General features: G+C 49.0%; 1 pseudogene; it reads right to left on the bottom strand.

The window, feature by feature from the left end:
* LOC122385987 overlaps nucleotides 1–10576 on the bottom strand; it is a 46283-nt pseudogene extending 35707 nt beyond the window's left edge.
* Between the last annotated feature and the right edge of the window lie 3071 nt (nucleotides 10577–13647).

The raw sequence follows: 13647 nt of genomic DNA, 5'->3' as shown, positions 1-13647 counted from the left end.
CTCATACACGGCCCGGGTATAAACGTATGTATCGCTGAGCGCCACACAGTCATCATAAACAAACCTATCGGAATTTATCGCGCCGGCTGCTATCGGCTCTTTCATGTTTATTGGGAGAATGAGAGGACTCATTGCAATCATTATGCAGACGTCGATGTGGACATATGGAGGCACAAATAATATCCTGTCAGTGGATCAGTCGATTCCTTTCACAGAGCTGCCACTGGGAGAGTCTTTTAGCGCCATTTAGCTGCTTATAATGGAGAAGTTGTATAGCCAGGCTGAATGGTTAAATGTTAAGTTCCGCATTTTTAGAGACGCTAAGAACATGTGTCGGGAGTAAAGGAAGTAAGCAAAATGATAGGCGCATTGATATGTTCAATAGACATTAGAGCCACATTGTACTTACGAGGCTACTTGCTCTCGGGGTCGAGTGGTCCCCTGGTGCAGAGGCATAACTCGCATACATTTAGCCCGTCTGACCACTGAATCATATCTCGTGCATCTCCGCTATGACGTGAATACTCGCAGAACGGGTACAAACCATATTTGCAAACGACTCTCGCTTTGAAGTGACCGACGCAGCCGGCAATCGATTTGCTACATTGGTAATATCGCCTGCTATGTAAGATATTTAGTACATTGAGCAATATAATGCAGTGACGAGTGATGCATACATTAATCCCATTGCCATTCAACCACAAAGCTAGTCCTTCCAAGCGGATGGCTTCTGAAGAATGTCGCGGATGAGGCAGACTCCATTGATGAATCGCCCTCAGGAATGTCTGAATGCATTAATATCAGACATATTTGGCAATGTCTAAAACTCCATGGAGAAGTCCCAAGGGCATCCAGTTCTAGTTCAGGTCGACTGTCCTGATAACACGGTTATACCTTCGCTTTGCAGGTTTGACTTCGGCCCACAAGTGATGAATCGCGGAACTATTGTATTTGCAGTAGCCTAATCATAAATACGTCATTAATTACACAGGTAAATGGGCATAATTACATAGATAGGGTAGCAGCAGTCATCAGAACAGGACTTGACCAATCAAAAGATAACTACGATCCACCATCTGGGGATCGCTTGACCAGCCCTCGAGAGGGCGAGTAATTAAAACACGATTCGGCCGCTGATTCACGAGAAGTGCATCTAAATGATGATATTGACGTCACAAAAATGTGTCGGAGGGGATGTTGCCGGGCTCATTTACTGCACACGGAAACATAAATATTGCTGCACAGCTGCCCTCACGGCGCTGCCTTGCCTGCCTTTGTTACTATTCATCGGAAGGCTCACTGAAACTTTCAGGAAGTTCAAGCATTAGTTAGTTGGCTAAATGATAAAGCATAATCGCACCACTATGCTCCATCTGGGCCAGTGTACGAGGTGACAAATATATAATCCAGGACTTGGTCTATATTTAGATAGCTCTTCACAATCATTTCCATCCGGCATACCACTGCCCCGGGTGAACGATCGACCCGCCCGAGTCTCAGAGCCTGTCGCTGTGCACGGGACAGCCTCCCACCACATCGGGACAGGAATTCGCCCGTCTATTTCACATGCTGACTTGCATTGCCGTGCAATCGACGTCGGCCGTGGACCAATCAGCATCGGAAGGGAGCGCATCGGGCGGATGCACGCTCTCCGGTTTGGTGCTAGGCAGCGCGGTTCGCTGCAGTCGCCAGTTATTGTTCTGTGGGTAGCTGCAGTCTCCGCCGCCCGCGCCCGGTCCAACTGGCTCCTTTCACGGCCCACAGCGCCGGTCGCCGGTCACACTGCAGCGAACGCTGCACTACCCGCAGACCACACTTCATTAGCCTCATTAAGATCTCAGCTCAGCGCATGCCTGGCTCCCACTCCTCAAATTTGACCTCATCATGACGGGCAGAGTGGTGAGCGCAGAGCCGAGTCCGGGACGCCCCCTCCCACGCGCGAGCTCACGCGGCCGGTACTGGCTCCCCGCTGACGCACAAAGCGGCCCTGTCTCTTCCACCGAGCGGGGACACGGTGACGACCTTCATTTGTATTCACGATTGTCTGCATGCCTCTATGAACAAATATATCAGCCCAACTATGTCTGGCGTCAGTGTTTTATGGTAGCTAGAAGCATTTCGGCGTCTGGAGAGAGCGACGCGGACTGGTATGAGTTAGACGCGAGCTACTTTCTCGAGCCGCGGCCAGGCACAGCGAGGGTGGGTGGTGGTTTGAATCCGTGGGCTGAGTAGAAGCGTGATACACGCTGCGTGTTTTTGGTGGGATGTCAGGGAATAGCCGACTCATCGAAAGTTGCGAGTGGCGTTCGAAGGCTGTGTGGTAGGTGAGGGGGGGGGGGGGGGTGAACAGTAGGCGGGATTTCCTGTGGACGGTGGTCCGTAGACGGTGGACGGTAGATGGTGGACGGTGGACGGTGAACAGTAGACGGTGGACGGTGAACAGTAGACGGTGGACGGTAGGTGGCTGAACTCAGATGGTGGAAGGTGGATGGTGAACGATTAGCGCCGCTGGTGCCTCATGCCTCTGGTGCCGGTGTCAGCGGACGTCGGCCGGCACCTCCACCCGCCGGTTCGTCCGGGCTCTTGAGCGGCTCTCGAGCGGTCGGCGGCGGCCGCCACCAGCGGCGCGCTATGCAAATGGCGCTCCGAGCCGGCGTCCAGTCGTGATGGAAATCGGCCGCGTCATGCTCGCCGCGTCGGCCACTCATCGTATCTCCTTCCCGCCCCTGATTGAGCAAACAGTCGAGTCGTGTTTGGACTGAGCAGCGCGGCGGCGGCGGCGGAGGCCAAGTGGCTGAGGGCGCGGCCGCTGACCCTCCCCGCCCCGCACCCGCCCCATACCCGCCCCTCTGCCGCCCGACGCGCGGTAAAGACTCCTCTTGGCGTTCCTGCGCGCACCCGACACCACAAAAACGGCCTGCGGTGCAACATACCGTCCCTCGGCGCTGCGGGGAGCCCACCGGCCCGCCGTCTCTCCCCGCTGGCATATCTGCGTCTGTGTGGTTCCCTTTTTGTTTTTTTTTCTTTCTGGATAAACTCTTTCTCTTTCTCTCTTCTTGTCTTCTCTCTCCCTCTCTCTCTCTCTCTCTCTCTCTCTCTCTCTCTCTCTCTCTCTCTCTCTCTCTCTCTCTCTCTCTCTCTCTCTCTCTCTCTCTCTCTCTCGTCACTGTCACTCTGTTCTTCTATCATCTTGCCCGACTTTGTTTTTCTTGAACTTCCCTCTTTACCTCTTTGTTATGTGTAAAGAGGAAGCATAAAGAAAAAGTCCAGTCTGAAAGGTGAAGAGCACTTGATTTCTAATCGGGTTCGATGGAACCTTTCATACATGCCCTACACACGATTTACAGCTCAGTCACTGTATCTGAGCCAAGCCGCCCTTTCTGTATTTTATTCTTCGTTCAGTACTTAGTGATTATTCTCTAATGCTACCAAAAGAGAAACTTATCTTTTAACCCTCGCCCCGTTGGGGGGGGCCATTTTGGCCCCCCCTGTGGTTTTTCCTGAATAGTAAGAAAACGGCGGCGCGCAGCGCCGCCAAATTTTCAGTACCTTCCCGGGCATCAATTTGACACCTTCACACCAAATTTCAAGTCTTAGGTCACCTTAGGTCAGGAGTTATTGAGGTCAAACTGAGGTCATGTTCGAGCAAAAGTGAGCAAAAAACATGCAATCTTGAAACGCTCACCAAATCTACAGTTATCAAGCAATTTCAAAGTTCTTTATATGGTCTAGTAGACAAAAAGCGGCGCTACAAAACTGCTATCTCGGATTTTCAAAATTTTTGGTTTTTGACCAAAAAAAAAATTCAAAAAATTGATTTTTTTAGAAAAACTTTGAAAAAATCCAAAAATTTTCCGAATTTCGAAAAAACCGGAATATATGTGATAGTCCCAGCGCTCTTCTATATACATACCAAATTTCAGATCGATATCTCGTTTTTTGGCCAAGTTATAGCGAAAAAACTGTTCAAAAATGATGACGTCAAATTTTTGAACTCAATTTTTAGCAATTCTAGACCACGTACGGCAAAACAAAGACCACCATTGAACTCCCCGTGACGAGCTGCATCGATTCGATACCCATTTTATGCAAAAATATTAACTTTGAAATTTGACCTAATTTGACCTGACCTTGACCTGACCTTGACCTGACCTTGACCAAAACGTGATCTAAGCTGGCCCCAAAGGCTGCCTGACCCATATAATCGCATTTGTCATGTAAAATGGACCATAAAACATGTATCACACGACACTTTCATATTGTGACCCCCCGTGACCTGACCTCTGTGACCTGACCTGGTATCAGTGACCTCAAATAGCAAAATATGTGTTTGAAGAACATTTCACCATCGATGATTTTCAATGAAATGCATTTTACACGATTTTACAACGCATTTCTTGAAGTGCCTGTAAACGGTGAAAATTGGACCTTTGACCTGACCTGTGACGTCATCGGTTTGACCTAGGTCAATAAAATTGGGTCACAAGGTAGTTCCCCGTTGGGGCTATCCAACGCCGTTTACCGCTTGTCGCTATGTTGCGTGGTTCTCGAGATCTTAGGGGGGCCAAAATGCCCCCCCCCCCCCCCAACCGGGCGCGTTGCTCGGCAGAGCCCAACGGGGCGCGGGTTAAATAACACCGCTCTCATGGTAATTAAAGGAAATAAAAATGACCAATCTTCCAGTTACTCTGCACTTTTTGGACATCGCAAGCATTATGAATGAAGTGCCTATGCCATGAAACTTCTTCAAAGCATATTGTACCTGTTTCAAATGGAGAAAAACTCTCATTGATGTTCAAAACAATCGTACACATCTGCTCCCACGTTTGAATCATCGGGTACCCAGCAGGCGACCAGCATAGCGGCCAGAAAACAATGCCCTTTCTCGACACATTATTGATGTTCTGTAGAATGATCACAGTGGAGGCATTCACTGTTGCAAGACCCGAGAATCAATCATATCAATTGACCTGGTTCGCTTCCTTGGGAAGGCAGAGGTCACAGAGAAAATGCTTAGACGAATGTGAAAGTCGATGACTTGCGTTGATGATATAGCATCAGCGAGCACGCTATTCAACGATAAAGCAACAAGCCTTAGAGACGACCCAGCAGCTCTGCACTAGTGTTCGAAAGACGAACCCAACAGCTCTACACACAAGTCCCAGCCTACTCCCCTCCTCTCCCAGTCTGTCCTCTGCCCTCTCCCGAGCCCACGTCCTGTCGGACCCCCGCTGGCCGGCCCTCTCTCCACCCTGCCGGTGGGCAGTTAACGAGGCCACGAGGCGGCGGCAGACGGCACCCCACGCCGCTGAGGTCTGTGACCTGCCGCAGTGCAGGGCTCGGGTGGTGCCGGGTGCGTCTGTGGCGCTAGAGACAGATGAGTGCGTTTGTAGCTCTATGATAGGTGAGAGGTTGCATTTGTAGCTCCAAGGATGGTCGATAGGGCCTGTTTGTGCCTCTTGGGGGACAACTGACAGTTTGCGTTTGTAGCCCCAAGGAAAGGCGAAGGGGTGCGTTTGTAGATCGAAGGACAGCCAATGACGGATGCCATGCAACCCTTTCGTATATTTAATCTCACGCGTTTGTGGCTCTAAGGACAGAGAAGGGGATGCGTTTGCACTATATAGCTTCTCAGCCAGAACTTGTCTGCAAGTATCCTGTGAGCCGAAGAAGTGCATCTGTAGCCTATTTGACAGCAGACGGACCAATCTGGTGGCCACTCCACCACATCACCCACCGGCCAGATGTGTACACTTCATTAAGGGTCCGCGTCTCTGCGATAAAGGCTGCTCAGCCTGCTGCCCATGCACATAACGACACAAAAGACTGCTCGATGCAGCCGTCCGACGATAAAATCTCCCCAGTGGGAGCGCCCGACGGGCGGATTCAACTATTAGATAAACACGCTCCGTCATGAGGCGGCATAGGCGGACGTGCGGCACCACGAGCACGAATCAAATCGCCGAGCGAACTCCGTGACCGCTTCGGCAAACAGTCTGTCGAGCTCACACAAGAGGGAGGGCGGTTCGTTCAGTCTTGACGTTGCCTCAAGACGATCTGGCCGTCAGGTCATGATGGGTCTGTCCGGTCGCTCAGTCTTGCCCCAGTCCTTTGGTCTCCAATATCTCTGATTGGTCTCTTGTGCGTCTCTCTGGCGTCTGACCCGCTCGATCGGTCCTCAGCACGTTGATTGGATCGGTTCTCGGCGGCAGTTGTGGAACGTTAATGACTTTTGACGGCCGGCGCGTTACGTCGCTAGCGTTCTCCAGCTGTATTCAAATGCGGCGTTCTGTTCGGCAATTGGCGGTCGCCGGCCGCCGCTAGCCGCTAATGATCAGACATTATGGGCGATGGGCTCCGCCGCTAGACATCAAACGGCCATTTTCCACCCCAATTAGCCGGCCAAGGGCCTGGCTCATAGAACAGGAGAGACAAAACTACGGACAGGAGCTGAGCCACGTTCACATGCGTGCACGGATAGGTAACGTGAGTTAGTTTACGGCTTGAAAACGCTTCCAAACACACATAACATGTTGCCTTTTGATTATATCATTTCATTGCATAGGTACATTTTAATTGTCAATACCAATCTTGCATGCTGTATTTAGATAAGAAATCATTCATGGTTAAAGACCATATTTTTATAACTTTCATGCATTTAACCAGGCCATATGGCCATGAAGAATACTTTCACACCGTAATAAATGCTAAAAATCATTCTGATAATTTACTAATCGGATTTTCGAAAAAAAAACATGTGGCGGGATCTTCTCTGGTGTCTGGGGCAGAGTGCTCGTTAGTCTGACCACTGGATGGTGAATCTAGATATTGGCGATATTCGGTAGAGCACTGAGGAAATCGCGGCGGTTCTCACCACATCAAATTCTCATCACAGCACCCCATGATCAATTATTTCAACATCACTTCAATTAATTTTACTAGCTGTCAAACGTGTTATGGCACAAAGTATTATTCATCGCCAAAGTATTTTCACCTTCATTTTACCACATTGTCGTCATAATGAGATTAGTGTGAGCCGGAATAAAAACGGACATGGTATCGTACCTATACGTGATTGATAGTAGGCACGCCCCCTCGGCACAAAAGATGGCAGTCACAATAACTATTTAGCTTCGCGCCGCTTGACGTATGAGGCTTACTTTTTTACCTGTTGACACCACGCCAACCGCGTATATGTCATATTATGTAACTGGCAAAGGCTGACTCTATAGCCTAAGAAGACCTTAACTCTGTGTAACAGTGTGCACATACCTTCGAGAATTCATTCGTTTCTTGTCTTTCTGCAGGCATACGTGCTTTAAACCAACGTTTGACGAAATGAGACCCTAGCAGGCCTACCTACTCACACGCATGAATCTTGTATTGTTGCATCAGAATCGAAACATTGTTCTTCAAAAAAATCATCCCACCCAGATCCCACCATTCTATCCGTTAGGATGCGAAGGCGCAAACAGTTGCATCAGATAAGATATCAAGATACGAACGGTTCCGACTGATAGCCCATGACTGTGAGAAACCTCTACTCAATTCATAATAAGTCCTATGGCTTCCGCGTTTGATCCATGCCCACAGCCGGTGCCGCTAGTTCACAACGCGCAACGGTTCGGGGTGGCTCAAGGTTGTAGGATGGCTCATCAGGCTAGGTATGTGCTTTCAGGCCAGGCCAAGGCTCTCAGGACAGGTCGACAGTAGTGGCGAAACACCTTCAATTAAGGGGGGACCGCCGACTTTTGGTCCCATTCTTTTCATGCAACGCCCATAGGACTTTTGTTAAAATGGCAAAATCAAGGAAGGCACGGTGCCCCAGTGCCCCCCCCCCCCGCCCCGCCGTTCCCCCCGCCGTTCCGCTGCCTATGCAGGTCGAGGCTCGCTGGCCGCCCTTCCTGGACTCGCGTTACTGAGAGCATGTCCCCAGTCACCCCTGGCGCTCTAACAGACCAGCGCTTAGCAGTCGCTGTAGGTACACCAAGCGCAGAGAGGTGCACGCCATTTGTGACACGCGACCCGGCCGGACACTCATCGCTCCACGATTGTAAACATGGCTCAGGTCTGTCCCGACCACCCGATATGTCAGGTGGCGGGCGAGGGCGGCTTCGGTGTCTCCATTAGCAATGTTGGCCACCCCGTGCCTGAATGTGAGCAGCAGAATGGTGCGTCGTTGCGAGTTACTGTCAATTGCTGCTGTTGCAGTATGTTTCATTTGAAGATATGTGTGTCATTTATTGTCATTGCCATAGATGACATGAATCAGGCATGGATCATAGAATCAACAACATGAACCTTAGATAACATGATTCATGTTATCTATGTGACTATGTCATTGCAAAAGGTAGCTCCGAACACTTTCGTTTGTTAATCAATGACGGTCTCAGAGAATGTCACAACAACGCCATTGACGGTAGTTCTAGGCTCTGTAAAAACACCACACTGGTACGGCCGGTCAAGGCTGCGAGCTGAACAGAAGGTATATTGGGACCAGAAGCAGCTGAGTGAGGGTAACTAGGGACAAAAACAGTCGCAGATGGACAGGACAATAAGGGCAGGAGCCGACAGTGGACATGGCCCTGACCTTCCCCCGCGCACTGCAAGAACAGCGGCATTGTGCTGGGTTGGACGTGGAATTCGCCACTGGAAGGAATGGACAGCGGTGATGGGGTGGTATAAGACCACAGGACAGAGCACTTATTTGTCGTTTAGATACTGGAACAAAAAAGTTCATGATGAATTTAAAAGGGATTAACAATGCAAGAGATAATCATAGTAAGACAAGTAAGCTATCCACTAGAAGTTTTTTTCGTTTTTTTCGTCATTTCGTTACCGTCTAAGTCGTTTTTATTAATGTTGCTGCAAGCCAAAGCATACACTTTTATATGAAATATTTATAATATAAATAGCGATCAAAAGGTCTAACAGTTGGGTCAGGAAAAGGCGATGATTTCCACTTGAAGAAGCTTGCTGTGCCTAATTACCCAACTAAAACTGCGCCTTACACAACTTCTGCACCGTAATAACGGGTATTTCAAGCAGCTACTCCTACCCGGAAGAACATGAACAGGACTAGCCCCTGGATAACTACGTAATTATCAAAATTAATAAATGTAATACGCAGACAACTGAAATAATTTATCAGACAGCCGACCCAAAAACCAATACCCAATCATTGGTCTGATGGCGCATAGCCAGCATGCTGCAACAAGTGCTGCAAAGGCTCGGCTAAATCATTTTGCTTTGCTAAATATTCGAGATCTCCAAGCGCACTCATCCTTCACATCAACGCGTGTTTCCTCCAAGCAACACCAAGATCTTCCTATCTCAAAGATCCGTCTAGTACCGCTGAGATTGTTGCACCGATCCGACAACTAAGAGGGCATCAACCACATCTTCACATAGCGTGCCACGGAGTGCACGATCCCAGCTGTGCTCACAAACAGCACAATACAATCATCATATCACCACCCAATGCAGTCGATCAAAACAGCCCGCGGCTAGTAATGGGTCCGTTCGACAGGCGGCTAGCCCGCCCTGACCGCCCAAACATATCAATGCATCATCGGGACGGGAGAAGGCCCTCCGCTCGGCAGAGCGGACGCGGTCGGCCCGTGCGGCTTACACGGTACTGGAATGTCCACTTTTGCGGGCTGGCCGGACAAACGCAGGGTATCGCGTTACAGGACGAACCAGTTGGTAACTTTCAGGCTATGGGATTACAACCCGGAGTGGAGGTGTTCCGCCTATGAGATTACGGTGGAGGTGGGTTCTGGCTATGAGATTATGGAGCCGGTGCAGAGATATTCCTCCGGCATCCGAGCGGGGCTCTATCACAGTTCGCCAGAGACGAGACGGTGTCCCGTTAGGGAGCTCGTCAAGGTTATACATATACACAGCTCAAAGCTCGGTTGGATGTGTTAGAATGTCACAATTGCAGCCCATAGCCAGGGCACCATTTGGGAGACATAGGTCGCGTAACATCTTCGTTCTGTAACTTTGCCAATGTCTGGAGAGTCGGTAATCCCGGCATTGCGGTATTTGAAACGGGAGGCCGGAGTTTCAGGAATAAAATATATGCCAGAGGTGTTTCACGTCTGTTCAACGATAAAGGGAGCGAGAGAAAACAAAGGGATGCATCTTCACTGACAACGAAAGAGGAAAGCCACAGAACTGGGTTGGACCATCACTGAACATCCCACTGATTCAGTGCCGCTCACAGCTGAACCGCCACCTCGGAAACAAATCGCAGCGCTCAGGCACAATGCACAATGCTGTCACACACTGTAATGCCTCACATGTATCACACACGCTGCTAGGTCTCCATAATACATGCATCAGTGCCACATCCCGACATGGGTCATACAACACACCCGGGCCTGTATAAACGGCGCGTAAACTCACCTTTCAGGGGCAGCCAAGACGTGTCTTCACCGCTTCTCTTCTGCAGTTCTGCCTCGATCTCTGTGTAACCCACAGGTAGACTGGTCTCAGCTAGGTCTGTCTGCAATCAGTGCTGCACTGCACTCAGTGTCTGTATCGGCGTCCGTAAGAGCGAGGCGTATCGCCCTCCCCACACCACTCTCGGCGACTGCAGCGGCGCGCTCGGCCCGCCCCGTCGCCGGCCGCCCCGCGAGCTTCACCACCCCGCCGCCAGGCGGCAGCACCGGTGGGCCATGTCCACCGATGAACAATGATTTGTTTACAACTGGTACCGCCATTATCTGATCGACGGAAGGTGGGAAATTTTATTTATCGACGGATAGGAAGACAAGAGTAATTAGCGGTGGCAGCGGAGGACGGCGGGGGAGGACGGGGCACGGGCACAACTGGTCATTAGGTGGGCGATAGGCTACAATTAGGTCGGGGCGGCGCTACTGGAGCGAGATGGAGCCCGCTATTGGGGCCTGCCAACACCTGGCGCGTGGGGAAGTGCTCATTTACCCTGGGAATCGGTGCACTACCGGGAGTAGGTGTTATCGGGGTGGTAAGAGGGAAGGATGTTAGATCGGATAAACGGATAGGTACCATCGGGTGCTTGAGCGTTACGTAGCAAACAGGCACAAAGTGAAAACAAGCAAATATATTACAGCAGACGCTTGGAAGCTTTTGAGTCTAATCCAGGAGTAAGTACTAAGAAGAAAATTGATTTGAAATGCAGTCATGTATAGCTTTAAACCTTTAGTTCGAGCCCACTCTCACATTTGATCGCACGGTCTCTGTCCTGGACGGACCATCATCGCAATCAGGCGACCGGAGCATCTCGCCTCATGATTAGGAGCATGTCCACTTTGTCCAGCCGTGGTGACCGTTTGAGCGACTGTAGGAGGCCTGTCCCACCGGGCCCGGGACACGCTCGTCCCACAGGACGATGCAGCCCGATATTCGAATCAGGCAAATGCCTCCCTTTATTCTCTTATCTCACGACCCTCAAAATGGCCTAAAAAAGCCAAAAGCTACAGTTGCCGTTATTTTATCCATTCAAAAAAAAAAACCTGTTACACTCACTTTCGTAGCAAATCGGAGCATAACAATATTCGGGAAATGACGTAGCCCGCAGTAACCTGATATTACATTTTATACGTAGCAGTGATATCCTATAAACTATCCCCTCCCCCAACAAATGGCATACATGATTGTTGCACATTAACTTTGGTTGCGATTGCTGTAGCAAGCGTGCTGAGGCAATGAAAGGCTGCTATATGAGTTTGTCTCAATAATGTGCATCGAATTTTTTGCACAACCTAGCCCCTTCCAGCCACTTTATGACCTGGACAAATGAAAATCAACATTTTTACTGCACTTGAAACGTATAATCTTTTAACAATAAATGCGTTTTGACGAGAGAAACACACAATATTGGTTAACTTGTGACGTTTCATGCGCGACCTTGGTGTGCTTTTAGACAGCAAACTGACCTTCAACGCACACGTCGATTTCATCGTTTCTAAGGCTCGCCGTGCTTTGGGTGTGCTCATGCGATCGTTTCAGTTTTGTCATGGAAAGAATGGGCAGTTGAACGAAGGGGCCGTCATGGCCGCATACTTTGCTAACGTCCGTTCTGTCTTAGAATTTGGATCCCAGATCTGGTCAGGCGCGGCAAAAACACATCTGGACAGGATAGAGCGTGTACAACATAAGTTCCTGTTATGGCTTGTTCACCGCACTGCGAACAGGAGGATGTCGTCTGACCTCTCATATGACGGACTGCTAGCGCTGTTTAAGCTGCCATCACTCACATCTCGCAGGCTACAGCATGACATTACTCTGTTATACAGGGTGATCCAAAAAAATTGGAACCCCTAACTTAAAATGTCTGTAAGTCAGGAAATTTTCACTTGATTGATAAATTGCAAACACCATTAGAAAGAGCGTTCAATTCTCTATAAAACCAAGCTGATTGTACTAACTTATTATTATAAATGTTGCCTAGACATATGCCTATAAAATTTGTGTCACGAAACTCAGTGAAACGGTTTTGAACATTATGCGCAAATCAGTGATTGACGGTTTGCTGTTCTGACCATGTCGCTTGTTGGAGGTTCATCAATAAAAATAGGTCATTCACGTGCTATTGTAAGGAAAGGAAAGGCTGACGGCCTGCTGAAACCAGTTGTCCCAGAGACTGCTGGCCCGCGCAGTCGGAGCTGTCCCCAAGCAACTGCAGGCCTGCGTGACGGCCCCCGGAGCTCGCGTTGAGCACATGCTGTGATGAACAGCGGAAGTTAGGACGCGTGTATCTGTTCTACTGTGTGCTTCTGTGTTAACTTTTATGAAATAAAATTGAATTTGGAAGTGGTGTTATTCGCAAAAAGACAACAGATAGAGTGCTAACGGATTTCAGCGCCTTGTTAAATTTGGCGATTTCGTTTCACTGAGTTTTCTGACGCTCATTCCAAAAACTAATAGTGTGCCAATGCTTTACAACAAACATGCACTAATTTGACGTGATTTAATAGAGAATTTAATGCTCTTTCTAATGGAGATCGCAATTTGCCAATAAAGTGAATACTTTCGGACTTATAGACATTTTAAGTTAGGGGTTCCAAATTTTTTGGATCACCCTGTATAGTATTATTAGAAGTAGATGTGACTCCATGTACCTTTTAAGTTGTTTTTCCATTCGTGTGCCATCAAGAACTACTCGCTACCGGGCCAGCTTCTTCGAACCTGTCGCCAGGGTAAATTCGGTCAAGAACGGGATGTTTTGCCGACTGCCCCGACTTGCCAATGATTTTATAGCTCGATGTCCCCATGTTGACCTTTTTCATGACAGTAGGTCCGTGGTGATGAAAAGTGTGATCATGCGTGTGGTGTTATATCCTGTTTACGACTTGTATTTATTGTTTTATACGGATGACTTTGCCTATTAGTGGGAGACCTTATCCCGTTGGCAATATACTGAATAAACAAACAAACAAACAAACTCGACCGCATGACTACTCAGACGAATACAAGCTACTTCGCGTAAAATAGTTAGAGGTGCGCTTAAAAATACCTCCAAATAGCAATAATTGAAAACGTTTGATAATGATATTACATGTGTTCTCCCCACCTCCATGGGTATAGGTACCTATGTGCATTGTGCAGCCTCCATATTGGTCGATGGTTTGTTCAGGGCTCCTCCAGCAGACTGACTTC

This window comes from Amphibalanus amphitrite, unplaced genomic scaffold (assembly GCF_019059575.1).
Source record: "Amphibalanus amphitrite isolate SeventyFive unplaced genomic scaffold, NRLGWU_Aamphi_draft 000236F_arrow, whole genome shotgun sequence".
Lineage (NCBI taxonomy): Eukaryota > Metazoa > Arthropoda > Thecostraca > Balanomorpha > Balanidae > Amphibalanus > Amphibalanus amphitrite.
The sequence above is the reverse complement of the archived record's forward strand: the minus strand, read 5'-3'. Positions and strand labels throughout refer to the sequence as shown.